This window comes from Coregonus lavaretus (genome assembly GCF_964263955.1).
Source record: "Coregonus lavaretus genome assembly, contig: HAP1_SCAFFOLD_1880, whole genome shotgun sequence".
NCBI lineage: Eukaryota > Metazoa > Chordata > Actinopteri > Salmoniformes > Salmonidae > Coregonus > Coregonus lavaretus.
The window spans coordinates 33,147-49,820 of record NW_028156634.1 but is presented as its reverse complement, the minus strand read 5'-3'; positions in this window follow the sequence as shown (position 1 = coordinate 49,820).

The following is a 16,674-nucleotide window of genomic DNA, read 5'->3' as shown; positions in this document are numbered from 1 at the left end:
CTTAAAGATGGCTCAATCAACCACCAGTTGTTTCTGTCTTCTCCCCCTCTTAAAGATGGCTCAATCAACCACCAGTTGTTCTTCACATCTTCCACTAGTAGTAGCTCCTCTGGACTGTTTTCTTCTTCATGTTAGTGAGCAGCTCCCTCTGAAGAGACAGGACACTCCCTCCACTCTGCACTTTGCTGTTGATGCTCTATTTGGGAACCTTTTCTTGAAGGGTGATAGAATGGAAAGAGGCTTCTAGTCTTCTAGCCTTCTCTCTCTCTCTCTCTCTCTCTCTCTCTTTCTGTCTGTCACGCTCCCTCTCTCTCAGCCGCTGTGGCAGTCAGAATATCACAGCAATGATCAGCTAGGCTACCAGAGCGCTGCCTAGCTCTCTCTCTCTCTCTCTCTCTCTCTCTCTCTCTCTCTCTCTCTCTCTCTCTCTCTCTCTCTCTCTCTCTCTCTCTCTCTCTCTCTCTCTCTCTCTCTCTCTCTCTCTCTCTCTCTCTCTCTCTCTCTCCTCTCTCTCTCTCCTCTCTCTCTCTCCTCTCTCTCTCCTCTCTCTCTCTCTCTCTCTCTCTCTCTCTGCCCCACCACCTCTACTTCAGGGACAGTCCATTGTGAAAGAACATAGGGGGAGACAGGAAGCTTGCGGCTTCAAAAGAATGCTGTGTTCTCAGGGCCAGTGAGTCTGGCGGCCCCTGTGGTGACAGAGTGGTAGCTCCCAGTCAGGCAGCCGTTCCACACTCATGCAAAAAGCAGAGGCAAAACAAACTAGGGCTGAGGAGAGGAGGAGTGAGTCTGGTGTAGCAGAGTGGTGGAGTCAGTGGAGCTCCATGTTTTACAGCACAGAGGGTTTTGGAATGTAGCCTCCCGAGCTCCCCGCCCTCATGCTGTTTAACCGTTTACCGTTTCCCTCCTCCGATGACCCGACCAGATGACTACAGATAGCCAAGCACGACCGGGGAAACCTGTTCTGTCTCGTAGCCCCTAGTCACTGCCTGAATCACGGACCCAATGGCCCCTGTCACTCTCTGATTCACTGTTCCAATAGTCATCGATTCCCTTCCTTGCCTCATTTCCTTAGGATGTTATTTTCCTTTCCTAATTTCCTTAAAAATGTTCCTGTCCTTAATGAACGCTGACAGAAATATAGTAGAAACCTGACCGTATCTTTTCCCTCATGCCTATCAGTTGTCACCAAGGAAAGGAGATACGGTGAGGAAGCCATTCTAGATTATTGAAACATGACCTAGCTCTCACTGATAACACTGATGTCTGCTTGAAATACCTGAAGAGCCTGGGGGAGCTAGCTGTTTGTTCCCCTCCATTGATACACTACATGACCAGAAGTATGTGGACACCTGCCCGTCGAACATCTCATTCCCAAATCATGGGTATTAATATGGAGTTGGTCCTCCCTTTGCTATAACAGCCTCCACTCTTCTGGGAAGGCTTTCCACTAGATGTTGTAACATTGCTGGGGGGACTTACTTCCATTCAGCCACAACAGCATTGTGAGGATGGACACTGATGTTGGGCGATTAGGCCTGGCTCTCAGTCGGCGTTCCAATTCATCCCAAAGGTGTTCGATGGGGTTGAGGTCAGGGCTTTATGTTCTTCAACACCGATCTCGACAAACCATTTCTGTATGGACCTCGCTTTGTGCACTGGGGCATTGTCATACTGAAACAGGAATGGGCCTTCCCCAAACTGTTGCCACAAAGTTGGAAGCACAGAATCGTCTAGAATGTCATTGTATGCTGTAGCGTTAAGATTTCCCTTCACTGGAACTAAGGGGCCTAGCCCGAACCATGAAAAACAGCCCCAGACCATTATTCCTCCTTCACCAAACTTTACAGTTGGCACTATGCATTGGGGCAGGTAGCGTTCTCCTGGCATCCGCCAAACCCAGATTCGTCCATCGGACTGCCAGATGGTGAAGCTTGATTCATCACTCCAGAGAACGCGTTTCCACTGCTCCAGAGTCCAATGGCGGCGAGCTTTACACCACTCCAGCCGACGCTTAGCATTGCGCATGGTGATCTTAGGCTTACCCATTTCATGAAGCTCCCGACGAACAGTTCTTGTGCAGATGTTGCTTCCAGAGGCCATTTGGAACTCGGTATTGAGTGTTGCAACCAAGGACAGACGATCTTTACGCGCTACTCGCTTCAGCACTCTGTGATCCCGTTCTGTGAGCTTTTGTGGCCTACCACTTCGCGGATGAGCCGTTGTTGCTCTTAGACATTTCCACTTCACAATAACAGCACTTACAATTGACCGGGGAAGCTCTAGCAGGGCATACATTTTATGAACTGACTTGTTGGAAAGGTGGCATCCTATGATGGTGCCACATTGAAAGTCACTGAGCTCTTCAGTAAGGCCATTCTACTGCCAATGTTTGTCTATTGAGATTGCAAGGCTGTGTGCTTGATTTTATACACCTGTCAGCAATGGGTGTGGCTGAAATAGCTGAATCCACTAATTTGAAGGGGTGTCCACATACTTTTGTAGTGTATATGCTCAAACCGACATTACCTAATCTTCGTGGTCCCTTATACACATCCGGAGCTGCAGGTAAAGAACCACGAGAGCAACAAGCCTTTCCATTGTGGAAGAGAGGGAGGCTCTCTCTAGTTGAGGTTTCTGCCGTCTGGCTCCAATGAGGCTTGAAGATGGGGTTTAGGTGTCAAAAAATAGATTATATATCCTTCCATTGTGTTTTCATACATTGGAGAGTTATTGGTGATGATGGATTCCATACATTTTGTAATTCTGATCAGTTTTCCAGGTACAGGTATTTTCCATTGTGTTGGGTTAAAATACTATAAGCCTTAGTAGACTCTCTAAACTGTTTGTTGTCTGAAATACCTGTCCTGACAACATAGTTTCAACACAATGACAGTGTTCCCAAAGCTTGAGCAATAGGCCTGTCAGGCAAATATCTGAATGCTCAGCACACATGGGTCTCCTCTCCTGCTGCCTCCTGCACATGGACTACTGCAGTGAGGAATTGAGGTGAGGTGGTGTAAGAACAGTTCAACCCATAGAGCACAAAACGTTTCCAGGGAAGTGATCCAGGGAAGGTTGAGACACATGGTGAGCCAGGTTTGTACAGCGTTCAGTTACATAACCGCTGATTGTCTGTCAGCAGAGATCCACATTATCTTCTACAACAGTCAATGAGATTCAGTCAACGGTCTGCTATGGGAACGTTGTATGAACCGAGCATTCCCTATGCACTTCTATCCCAACTGAACACTCCTGTCCAAAGTGTAGAACTAAATTGAGCTGTTCATCCAACCATAAAGCATAGCCTATACTTATTAAGACTACTTATAAGCATACTCTTCCGTTAATTAATCAGCATCAAAGTGAAAATAATTGTGGTGTAACCGCATTCACATCACACATGGCCACATCACTGCTATATTACAAAACATCAAAAACAGACCACTTGATTGAAATGCTAAGGCTGTGCTTGTTTGTTGTAGTATAAAACGGGCAGCCATAAACATGAATGAGAAGGGTAAAGCAATCGTCTGTGGGGTGCATGTGCGCCGTTCCAAACAGGAGACCACCCAGTCCTGTATGGTTAGCAGCTAACCGTTAGCGACGTTCTGCACCAATACTACTGTGCTCAGGAGGATACAGTATGAGACTGACTGACGTTTCATTATGTTACCTAAGGAGAGCTACATAGACAGGCTTCATATTTCAAACACACACGGAAAGTTATGAAGCTGAGAAAAACTAAAAACACATGCCACTGAAAAGAACAGTAACACAATCCTGTTCTACTTTGAACAAACTATATCTGTTAAGGCTTAATGAAGCTGTTGTAAAGCCTTTATGAATCATAAATAATAACACAGGGATGCTGGTTTAAATCCCGGGTCTGCTGACAGTGGGAATATAACTACAGTAGTAATCAGAGGAATGCTTGTGTCTGTTCCTATCAACCATCTACTGTTGTGCCCTTGCCTTGGCAGCAGCTAATGGGGATCCTTAATAAATACAAAATACAAATACACCCAAATGGGAAAAGAATTGTATGGGTAAAATGGATCCTCACTGAGACAACAGTGAGCCAAACACACAAGGTCAGACAGTAATACAGTCACAAACAGACACAGACACACGCACATGTATGCACACACACACACACACACACACACACACACACACACACACACAAGCACATACACACACGCACACCACACACACACTCACGTGCACACGCATGCGCGCACACACACTTGTCTGAGGGCTAGTAAAGAAAACGGTAAAGGAATATGACACATCCCCTAACACATTGTCTCGCTGTCTTTTCAAGGCACATGTCCTCACTGACCTTAGCAACCTCTCACTTTTCTCTGCTTTTCACAAACACCAACACTAAATATATGTTTAGTCTTGATGCCAGTCTTACACTGAACACCCAATAACAAGGATGACCTTGTGCAGGATAGCGGGCCTTGTACAACAGCCCGGCCTGCTAACATCGTGAGCCAAGCATGGAGGAACAATAACAAGCATTCAGAAGTAGAAATATTATTTGGCTGCAGGCCCTCATGGGCTACTTCCTCTGTTCTCGTTTACCAAACAGGGTGGAGCTAAGATTGTGATGTCAATGTTAGTTAAGGAGGTGAATCCCTCTAGTAGGCATGCAACACAACCGACACTAGTTAGTAAACATGTAGCTACAAACAGGCATGTTAGGAGACACCCAACTCTCTCTTTCTCTAATGTCGCCATCATTAACAGGCTCACACTCTCTCCGTCACTCACAAACATGCATTCATGCACGCGCACGCATACACACACAATGTATGTAAGTACGCACACACACACACACACACACACTTGCATTTGTAGTGGGGTTTGTATTAGCCAGCCCCTCTGTCTGTCCTCACTGGTGCTATTTCTTTCTCCAGGCAGAGGAAGGAATGTTATGTAAGGTAGGGCCCTCATTTCATACTTCCTCTACTATAAAGCTATAAGCCTGATTTCTCTCCAAACTTCTCATTATGGGAACTTTGTAGCTGCTTGGTGTGATCCACAACATTCATAAGGGGATGTGACCTCTCTCTCTCTCTCGCTTTCTCTCTCGCTTTCTCTCTCTCTGTGTGTGTGTGTGTGTGTGTGTGTGTGTGCATGTGTGTGTGTGTGTGTTTGTGTATATGTGTGTGTGAGAGAGAGATAAATAGAGAAATAATAAGTAACACAATGTATTTTATTAGTTTATGTACATACCAGCATCTGTCAGCTGTTGCAAGCTTCTCTGTTGCATAGCCATTCTGGAAGTGAGTCTATTTTCAGAGCAGTGATAATGATCATTGTTATTTTCATCCATGGCACATGACTTGTATTGCACCTGTCCAAAAACCCACAGGGAAAATCACCATTCGCTGCACAACATACAGTTGAAGTCGGAAGTTTACATAATCTTAGGTAACTCGTTTTTCAACCACTCCACAAATTTCTTGTTAACAAACTATAGTTTTGGCAAGTCGGTTAGGACATCTACTTTGTGCATGACACAAGTAATTTTTCCAACAATTGTTTACAGACAGATTATTTCACTTATAATTCACTGTATCACAATTCCAGTGGGTCAGAAGTTTACATACACTAAGTTGACTGTGCCTTTAAACAGCTTGGAAAATTCCAGAAAATGATGTCATGGCTTAAGAAGCTTCTGTGCCACTAGAGATCCTGGTTCGAATCCAGGCTCTGTCGCAGCCGGCCGCGACCGGGAGACTCATGGGCGGCGCACAATTGGCACAGCGTCGTCCAGGGTAGGGGAGGGAATGGCCGGCAGGGATGTAGCTCAGTTGATAGAGCATGGCGTTTGCAACGCCAGAGTTGTGGGTTCGATTCCCACGGGGGGCCAGTATAAAAAAATAAAAAAATAAATGTATTCACTACCTGTAAGTCGCTCTGGATAAGAGCGTCTGCTAAATGACTAAAATGTAAAATGTAAATGTAATTGGAGGTGTACCTGTGGATGTATTTCAAGGCCTACCTTCAAACTCAGGGCCTCTTTGCTTGACATCATGGGAAAATCAAAAGAAATCAGCCAAGACCTCAGAAAGAAAATTGTAGACCTCCACAAGTCCTTGGGAGCAATTTCCAAAAGCCTGAAGGTACCACGTTCATCTGTACAAACAATAGTATGCAAGTATAAACACCATGGGACCACGCAGCCGTCATATCGCTCAGGAAGGAGATGCGTTCTGTCTCCTAGAGATGAACGTACTTTTGTGCGAAAAGTGCAAATCAATCCCGGAACAACAGCAAAGGACCTTGTGAAGATGCTGGAGGAAACAGGTACAAAAGTATCTATATCCACAGTAAAACGAGTCCTATATCGACATAACCTGAAAGGCCGCTCAGCAAGGAAGAAGCCACTTTTCCAAAACCACCATAAAAAAGCCAGACTACGGTTTGCAACTGCACATGGGGACAAAGATCGTACTTTTTGGAGAAATGTCCTCTGGTCTGATGAAACAAAAATATAACTGTTTGGCCATAATGTTTGGAGGAAAAAGGGGGTCGCTTGCAAGCCGAAGAACACCATCCCAACCGTGAAGCACAGGGGTGGCAGCATCATGCTGTGGGGGTGCTTTGCTGCAGGAGGGACTGGTGCGCTTCACAAAATAGATGGCATCATGAGGAAGGAAAATGATGTGGATATATTGAAGCAACATCTCAAGACATCAGTCAGGAAGTTAAAGCTTGGTCGCAAATGGGTCTTCCAAATGGACAATGACCCCAAGCATACTTCCAAAGTTGTGGCAAAACGGCTTAAGGACAACAAAGTTAAGGTATTGGAGTGGCCATCACAAAGCCCTGACCTCAATCCTATAGAAAAGTTGTGGGCAGAACTGAAAAAGCGTGTGCGAGCAAGGAGGCCTACAAACCTGACTCAGTTACACCAGCTCTGTCAGGAGGAATGGGCCAAAATTCACCCAACTTATTGTGGGAAGCTTGTGGAAGGCTAAAATGTATGCACTCACTAACTGTAAGTCGCTCTGGATAAGAGCGTCTGCTAAATGACTAAAATGTAAAATGTTTCACCCAAGTTAAACAATTTAAAGGCAATGCTACCAAATACTAATTGAGTGTATGTAAACTTCTGACCCACTGGGAATGTGATGAAAGAAATAAAAGCTGAAATAAATCATTATCTCTACTATTATTCTGACATTTCACATTCTTAAAATAAAGTGGTGATCCTAACTGACCTAAAACAGGGAATTTTTACTAGGATTAAATGTCAGGAATGGTGAAAAACTGAGTTTAAATGTATTTGACTAAGGTGTATGTAAACTTCCGACTTCAACTGTAGGTTCAAAAACACAACGTCTTATAACAGTTATCTCAGGTGTCTCTGTTTCACTGAAACATAACATTGGCCTACTTTTTTCATGTATTGTCAGAGAGTTGTAAATATAAAAGTAGTTTTTCTAGTCTACACAAGGAGAGTTTGAGGAAGTGGAAGAGACCCCATCCACCTACAGACATGACTGTGTGTCTGTTGACATCTGAACTGCTCTCCAATCATGACTGACCTTCTCTATGCCTTGCCCCTGTCTATTATATCTGCCTTGTCTACCTAGTATGTAAGGTTACATTTAGTTTAGTCCCAGATCTGTTTCTTCTGTCTTGCCAACTCCTAGGGTCCTTGTCACACCAGCACAAACAGATCTGGGACCAGCCACACTATGGGCCCTGGTCATAAGTAGTGAACTATATAAGGAATAGGGTGCCATTTAGGCCTAGGTTAGGTAAGCCTTGCACTGTACAGTCATGGTCAAACGTTTTGATAATGACACAAGTATTGGTCTTCACAAAGTTTGCCGCTTCAGTGTTATGAGATATTTTTGTCAGATGTTACTATGGTATTCTGAAGTATAATTACAAGCATTCCATAAGTGTCAAAGGCTTTTATTGACAATTACATTAAGTTTATGCAAAGAGTCAATATTTGCAGTGTTGACCCTCTTTTTTCAAGACCTCTGCAATCCGCCCTGGCATGCTGTCAATTAACTTCTGGGCCACATCCTGACTGATGGCAGCCCATTCTTGCATAATCAATGCTTGGAGTTTGTCAGAATTTGTGGGTTTTTGTTTGTCCACCCACCTCTTGAGGATTGACCACAAGTTCTCAATGGGATTAAGGTCTGGGGAGTTTCCTCGCCATGGACCAAAAATGTCGATGTTTTGTTCCCAGAGCCACTTAGTTATCACTTTTGCCTTATGGCAAGGTGCTCCATCATGCTGGAAAAGGCATTGGTCGTCACCAAACTGTTCTTGGATGGTTGGGAGAAGTTGCTCTTGGAGTATGTGTTGGTACCGTTCTTTATTCATGGCTGTGTTCTTAGGCAAAATTGTGAGTGAGCCCACTCCCTTGGCTGAGAAGCAACCCCACACATGAATGGTCTCAGGATGCTTTACTGTTGGCATGACACAGGACTGATGGTAGCGCTCACCTTGTCTTCTCCGGACAAGGTGTTTTCCGGATTCCCCAAACAATCGGAAAGGGGATTCATCAGAGAAAATGACTTTACCCCAGTCCTCAGCAGTCCAATCCCTGCACCTTTTGCAGAATATCAGTCTGTCCCTGATGTTTTTTATGGAGAGAAGTGGTTTCTTTGCTGCCCTTCTTGACACCAGGCCATTCTCCAAAAGTCTTCGCCTCACTGTGCGTGCAGATGCACTCACATCTGCCTGCTGCCATTCCTGAGCAAGCTCTGCACTGGTGGTGCCCCATCCCGCAGCTGAATCAACTATAGGAGACAGTCCTGGCGCTTGCTGGACTTTCTTGGGCGCCCTGACACCTTCTTCACAACAATTGAACCTCTCTCCTTGAAGTTCTTGATGATCCGATAAATGGTTGATTTAGGTGCAATCTTACTAGCAGCAATATCCTTGCCTGTGAAGCCCTTTTTGTGCAAAGCAATGATGACGGCACGTGTTTCCTTGCAGGTAACCATGGTTAACAGAGGAAGAACAATGATTTCAAGCACCACCCTCCTTTTAAAGCTTCCAGTCTGTTATTCTAACTCAATCAGCATGACAGAGTGATCTCCAGCCTTGTCCTCGTCAACACTCTCACCTGTGTTAACGAGAGAATCACTGACATGATGGCAGCTGGTCCTTTTGTGGCAGGGCTGAAATTCAGTGGAAATGTTTTTTGGGGATTAAGTTCATTTTCATGGCAAAGAGGGACATTGCAATTAATTGCAATTCATCTGATCACTCTTCATGACATTCTGGAGTATATGCAAATTGCCATCATCAAAACTGAGGCAGCAGACTTTGTGAAAATTAGTATTTGTGTCATTCTCAAAACTTTTGAACACGACTGTAGTCTCCCTGTGGAAAATCCCTTCCATGTGATGAGAGCGCCATCTGGTGGCAGACACTGCTCCAACTACTGCTCCAGTGGCCTCTATTACCCCGTTCTCTGGCTGTCCTGAATTTCATCACCGTATTACCTCTTTAATAACATAGGCCTACAACTATATGGAATGATATCTATAAAATGTGAATTTAGTAAACCATACAAATATGTCTCAAATAAAGTCATTTTTAGTTTCACGCTGTCATACTTCCCTAGTCTTGTGATGTATTCACTCAGCTATTTGGAATAAATGTGAGAAAGGAGGTGGTTATCAAGGATTGGTCATTTCTGCACTTGAGATATACATTTGCTAACTCCCCACAGGGAGTCCTATAAGAATAAGGCAGAGGCTGTGCTAGTATAAATATTGAAACATAGCCAAGGTCTTGAGCACCTGTATGCAGTGATTAACAGTGTTTTCCCAGCCAGCCCTGCCCAGTCCAATACACTGCATTCGGTAAATGATGAGAGGACAAAGTCCTGTATGATGTGACAGTATATACAGATACCTCCTGTCTGAGCTGACCCGTGTTTGCAATGCAAATAGGATGTGTGACTGGCTGTTGCATTTCCAAGCTATCTGTGCAAACATTGGGGAATCAATTGATATTGATAGCCATGTCTTGTTTTACCCAAGTTAAACATATGATTAAACATCTTATTATGTAATTTAGGTGACTATCGATTTAATGCATCTTTTTAGATGATATCCCACACACTGGTTGAATCAATGTTATTTCCACGTCATTTCAATGAAATTACGTTGAACCAACGTGGCATAGACGTTGTATTGACGTCTGTGCCCAGTGGGATGGCACAAAGTCACCACAGCGTGTGTCTTGTAAAGTATTAGCAGCTATCTTGATCTATATCATTGACCTTAGAAAGTGGAAGAACCTGACACTCATCTCTACACAACTGAAACAAAAGGTCCCCTGTGGCAGAAGATTCAGAGGGAAAGGGCAACCTTTTCTCAATGTTCTTCTCGCTTCAGGGCCCAATTTAAATCAGTTAACCGCTTTAAAGGACTGTCTATTGCAGAACTTCTGCTTTATGACTTCACCACTGTGACCGGATATGGATCTATCTAACGTGGTCCATCAGTAACAGCTCACCATCATTTCGATCTATGTTAGCCTGCTGAGCTAAAGCCTAGGCATTAGCTTTGGGATCCGACACAACTCAGGTCTCAGGCCAGGTTTAGTCATCACACAAGCAAGGTTCCGAACCACCTTCATTACACAAACAGTGATGCAGCCTTTATTTATCTTTTATGTGAGGTACAGTTTACTGTATTAGTAAAAGCATGAGGGTTAAATGCATCCATTACGTCCACTGTCTCATCTGTTATTGAGATGGCATAACCATAGAGATAGAATTACAGTACATTGACTTGAATGCAATTCTCCGTTCTAGTTATTCTATTTCTGTGGGCATAACCTGCAGAGGGCAGAGTGGTCCCCTTTAGGAGAGACAACTCCTCATGTAAACATTGACAGTACAGGGAAGACTAGTGGAAACCCAGGATGTACTTCACACAGTGAGATCAATCAGTCAGCCAGCTAAACCTTCGTTTGCGCAACAAAACATGACGAAACAACTGAGGGTTTCCGTTTAATCAACAACTGTAAAATGTCTCCACACACTGTATCTCAGTGGTATCTTTGCAAACAGCTCAGATCCATTGGAAGTATTGGAAAAGAAAGGCAGCATTCAATACACAAGATTCATAGCCACGCAATAGTGTGAATAGTTACATCATACCCTATTATTAGAGATATGTGCATGCACACACACACAGGCAGGCATGTACTAGAGCAGGGGTGGGCAAACCTTTTAGCTCAAGGTCCACATTTAGTTTTTGAAACCAAGTGAAGGGCCACATACTATATGCGTGACAAAACATTTTCACATTGACACGCAACTACTAGTGTACTGTAGGTGTACATATGCTTGCAGAACAATTCTACCCTGGTACCATCTCTACCCTTGTTTTTTGTGAACACATTTTTCATAAAATTGATATAATTCATAACATCACAGACACAGTCAAACACACACACAGATCCTGCATCTCTACCCTTGTAAAGTACAATCAAACTTACAGTCGCAAACTTAAATATATATATATGTTATATGACTGGAGACATTCAAAATGTAACAGCAGATGGATTTTAAAAAAAACGATTCAAACATTTGAGTGAAACATATGGTAAGAGCATCTGTTTCAATTGGAATGGTCTGTTTTTGAAAGCAATCCTCATCTCCATTGTGAGCCATATTTACAGTTATCCAATCACCTCAGCCCAAATCTGACTGATTAGTTATTACCTGCATCCAAGTGCATTGCTGGATAATTCTCACTGCATAACCATCACCATGAAAAAGCATAATCCTTGCCTACCCCAGTCATGGTTATTCGAGCCTTAATGTGAACAATGGGTCTGATCACCTCTCTTGGCAAGGGCAACAAAGTCTGGTGTCATCTTTGATATAGAGATTCTCAGAACAGCTGACAAGTAGTCATTTGTTAGATTTGTTGTAATTCGAATAGAACAAGCATCCTTTGGCGTGCTTTTCAATGTTTGGAAACTTTGTTTCATTCAGTGAGCCATAGAACTGGTCTATTGTTGCTGTTTTGTACTTCTCCTTCAAAGCACTGTCACATTGGATGTCGATGAGCTCCAATTGTGCCTGGTGGTGCTTTCTCACTGTCGAAAGACAGGGGGCATGATACAAGCTCCAGCTCAGTCTCAATCTTGGTGAAGTCTGAGAAGCGGCGGGAAAACTCAGCATGCAGGTCGATCGAAGTGCTACTGTATGTCTCAGTCAGTGCAGCACTGCGATGTGGGCGCATTCAGTGCGTCCAGTGTAGGAAAATGAGCGAGAGACCGGCTGCTCATTTGTCCGGAGAACAACATAAGTTTGGCCTTGGATGCTTTCACGTTGGAATATAGTTCAATGACAAAAACACAATTTCTCTGCAGTTTTACATTTTGATCGTTCAAATGCCCCAATATGTCCACACCGAAAGCAAAGTCGAAAGCAAAGTCGCCCAGCCAGTCTGTGTCTTTCAACTCGGAGAAGTCGTCAGCTTTACCAACCATATTAAGGAACATACCTATCTCCCCTCTCAGTTCCCACACACGGCGAAGTACTTTTCCCAGTTTTATCCAGCGCACATTTGAATGGTACAACAAGTCCTGGTGCTCTGCCTCTGTGTCATTGAGCAGCTGAATGAACTGACAATGGTTAAGCCCCCTTGCCTGTATAAAGTTGACAAGTTTTACAACCCACTTTGACAACATTTTCCAGCTTTAACACACTTTTACCCCAGGCTTCCTGATGAATAATAAAGTTAATAAATATAAATTCCTCCGAGTTAGGGCTTTCTTCTTTTACTTTGCTTGAAAAATGACGATTGAGATTATATTCCTTAAAAACGGCAACACTTTCTTGGCATGTTAGTAAAAAAGTATTTTGCTGTCCATTCTTCTTTAAACACATGAAATTCAGAGTCCACTTTTCTCATTTTCGCAGCACTCATTTTTCATGTCAAAAGTAGTCAAGCAATGAAGTGGCTATGATGGCTGAGGGCATTCTGAATCTGACTGTAGGCCCGACTACAGAGCGCGCTGCCAGGCTACAGCGCTCTCTATTGGAGGTTGTTTGTATATCGTGGAATGAGTAATTTTAGGCCAAAAATAGTTACTCAAATATAATTATATTTAATACATACTTGTACTAGAGGGTATGGTAGACAAACGACTGACATTGTACATTTTTAGGCTGTTGTGAAGCCTTATTACTGAGTGAGTGAGGGTGTGTGAATATTTGCTTGTGTGTGTGCAAGAGCTCGTCTAAACAGAGATCATTCATTGAAACACATGGAGGTGACAACACACTGACTGTTTTAAACACTGTTGCATACTGTATACTTGTAATACACAGCATACTAAATGACTGATCTCAATCCATTTCCCACAGCTACTCTCTCATTTGAAGTCCTATGTATCCTTCAATTTGAATAATAAGACATATAACTTGCAAAAACTACCAAAGACCATATTTTTCCACACCATCAAGCCCCAAAATACAACATGACAAGTGATGATATTGTGCTATTGTAATAGTTTTGAAATCCAAACATAGAAAAGTTACATAGCGTGTGTGGCGCAGGGAGCAACTCTATCCCCCTGCTCTCTCTAAATCTACTAGTGGACTATGGTCCCTCCAACACTTAGTTTTGAACAAAGATTATATATATATTTAAGCTGGTTCCTTTCTGGTCCACAAACATTCTTACAGGTCACAAGCATACTCGTCAGGCCATAACAAAGTTGAAAACCCAAAACATCCAAGTACACAGTCAATTCCGCCTACAAGACATCACAACCTATGACAAACAAGAGCTCATGAAACATTCACCATGAATATCATTGACCCAATAGCTCAAATAGTAATAATAGTCCAAAAAAATTAACTCACATGTTACTTGTCTTCTGCTTGGTTGAGTTTGCTGCCCCGCCCCTCTTCTTCTGTTGGGACTGAGAGCCCCCCATGTTGACAGGACTGATACCCCTCCAAGGGGACTGGGCCTTTACCTGTCTATGTGTAAGTCTATACACGTGCGTTCTAATTTAAGTGTGCACGCGTGTGTGGGGGTTCAGTGTCATCCCAGGTCAAGTTAGCCAGTGTACTGACTATGATTCCTACTACTGTACTGCTGCAGTGAATGACGCTGCAATGTCCATCTGAAACAGCCCTGATACTCTGACAGTTTCTCTCAGCTGGCCCAAGCCTCCTCCCTCCCTCTCTCACTCCTATTGCTGCCTCCCTCTTTTTCCTTCTCTCTTTCTCTCCCTGGCCCCTCCTCCCTCCCCTCTAGCACACACATCCCTCCACGCACGCACGCCACACGCACACACACCCCAGTGAACAGACCGTGGTAACCATTTGGCTGGGAGTTATTGTACGCTGTAATAAATCCAGGTGGGGACAATAAAGGGAGGAGGCTGGAAGGTACAGCAGATAAAGGAGGCAACGTTTCTTTGCCATACAGAGATGTCATGTGAATATAATATGTTTTGCGTCCTAAATGGCACCCTATTCCTTATAGTGTACTACTACTATAGTGTACTATCCATAGGGCTCTGTTAAAAAGTAGTACATTATATAGGGAATAGGGTGCCATTTGGGAAGCATCCCAGATAGCAGGCACACAACAACCCATGAGAGCAAACAGGACTCTGCTTGATGTGACAACATGGTGATAGATACTTCTAGTTCAACCTGTTCCCATGCAGTTTAGGAAGGAGGGACGGTACCATGTTTTGACAAAAATCACCTTTTATTGCAGTACACAAAAATGTGAACAGCAGTCCAGTCATTCCAAACATTACAGTTATAAGGAAGCGATTGTCTGACCAGATAGCAATGCAATTGGTAGTTGCAGTATTTGGAACTCACATTGGATTATATGCCTTCCCGTCTATTTTAATGTTTCAGTACTTTTTGCACAGATAAGTGCTGTTTTGCATGACGAAAAGTCACCATTAGCGTACTGTAAGAAGAAAGACGCAACTTAGTGTGACAAGGAGGAGACACATATAACACAACATGAATGAGAATTTCCTTACAGTTATGAATCCACACTGGATCAATACCATAAATAAAAGCAAGAGCTTATATCCTTTTGTCAAAGAAGAACCATGGAAAAACTTTCAGACAACTTTGTTTCAGGATTCAAGTTCCCATAAGCCAGCAAGAACAGGTTCTGCTGCTCGCACTGACTAATCCTTTTCATTGCTGAACTAATTTACCACATCATAATGCTTCATCTCAGATTAACAGTCTATCTGGCAGGGTTGGGCCGTCAAATCCTGTTGAACACAATCAGTTTAGAAAGTGAATGAATTCATTTCATTCATGAAGAGCCCATATGGGAACAATGGGCAGTGTTAAATTAAATTAATTCATGAATTCATCACTCAGAAAAACCAAACATGAGGTTTCATTAGTACTTGTATCAACATTGTTTTCTTATCTAGCCTAGCCTACCGCTCAACAAACTGCCCCGTGACCTGTGCATAATAACAGAGGTCAAAGTTATATATACCAGACACCTCTCTATCACACACACACCAGGTCATCATGTGACACATCTGGAAGAGTCATGTAAACAAATATTTTAGATACTGTACAGACTAAGCAGCGGTCGGCAATAGGTGGCCCATGGGCCAAAACCGTCCCGCAAGTGTTTTCTTTTTTTTATCGGGGGGAGGTTTAGTTTTGGTAAAACAAGACTGTAAAATCACCAGGAATTCAACAAAAAATATATTTTTATTCACGAAATCGGTTCCCAAGTATTCCTACAAATAAAAAGAGAGACATATTTGATCGTTTCAATGTAATCAAGGTATGAAATGATACTTATTTTAAAATACAATCTCTTTTTGGGTTTATTTGTGGTCAATTTGTAGTGTACAAATTATAATTATGTTCCACCCCCCCGACCATCCACTCGGACATACTACATACTGCAGAAGTACATACCTAGACATGTCTACTGTACGGACTAATATTACAGAGGTACATCCCTAGCCACTACAGATACATACTGTCTACTACAGACATACATTACCTAGCCACGTCTACTATAGACACTACTGATAACAGATAAGAAGAAAAAATGCTTCTTCATTGAACAATAATAGCATCATGGTAGGAGTCCTATCTGTCTGTGCTGTTCGTGTTCACAATATTGATCGCAAAGATAGCCTTTTAGCCGACACCTTGGCATTGTCACATCGCCACCTTTCAAAGAGGATCATTCTTCCTTGATCATTTTCACATAATGTTCAGTTACATGTTTAAGAACATCAAATCAAACACTGCTTGAAATTAATTTGCTTAAACGTTGTATCCGTCCATACTTTTGAGAACCGATTTAGTGAATCGTTATTTTGCTGTAATCAGTTACAAACAGTGGCATGAAACAGGTTGAAAACAAAGACTAGGTATGCACAGCCTGACATCTACTGGTAGACTGAGAGAAATGGCATTGTTGGTAGTCGTTACAGGCTTAGTCCCTGAGAGGCACTCAATAGTTTCCCACTCTAGCCATGACATGATTTCCCAAAGTTTGCCTTAAATATCTTGGACAGGGCTTGCCATCATAATTACAAAACGTTTTATAATTTATAGTGTACTTGCTTTTTGTCTTTTTATATTTTAATAGTTGAGTCCCCTACTCATGCAGTAGGCCTCATTGC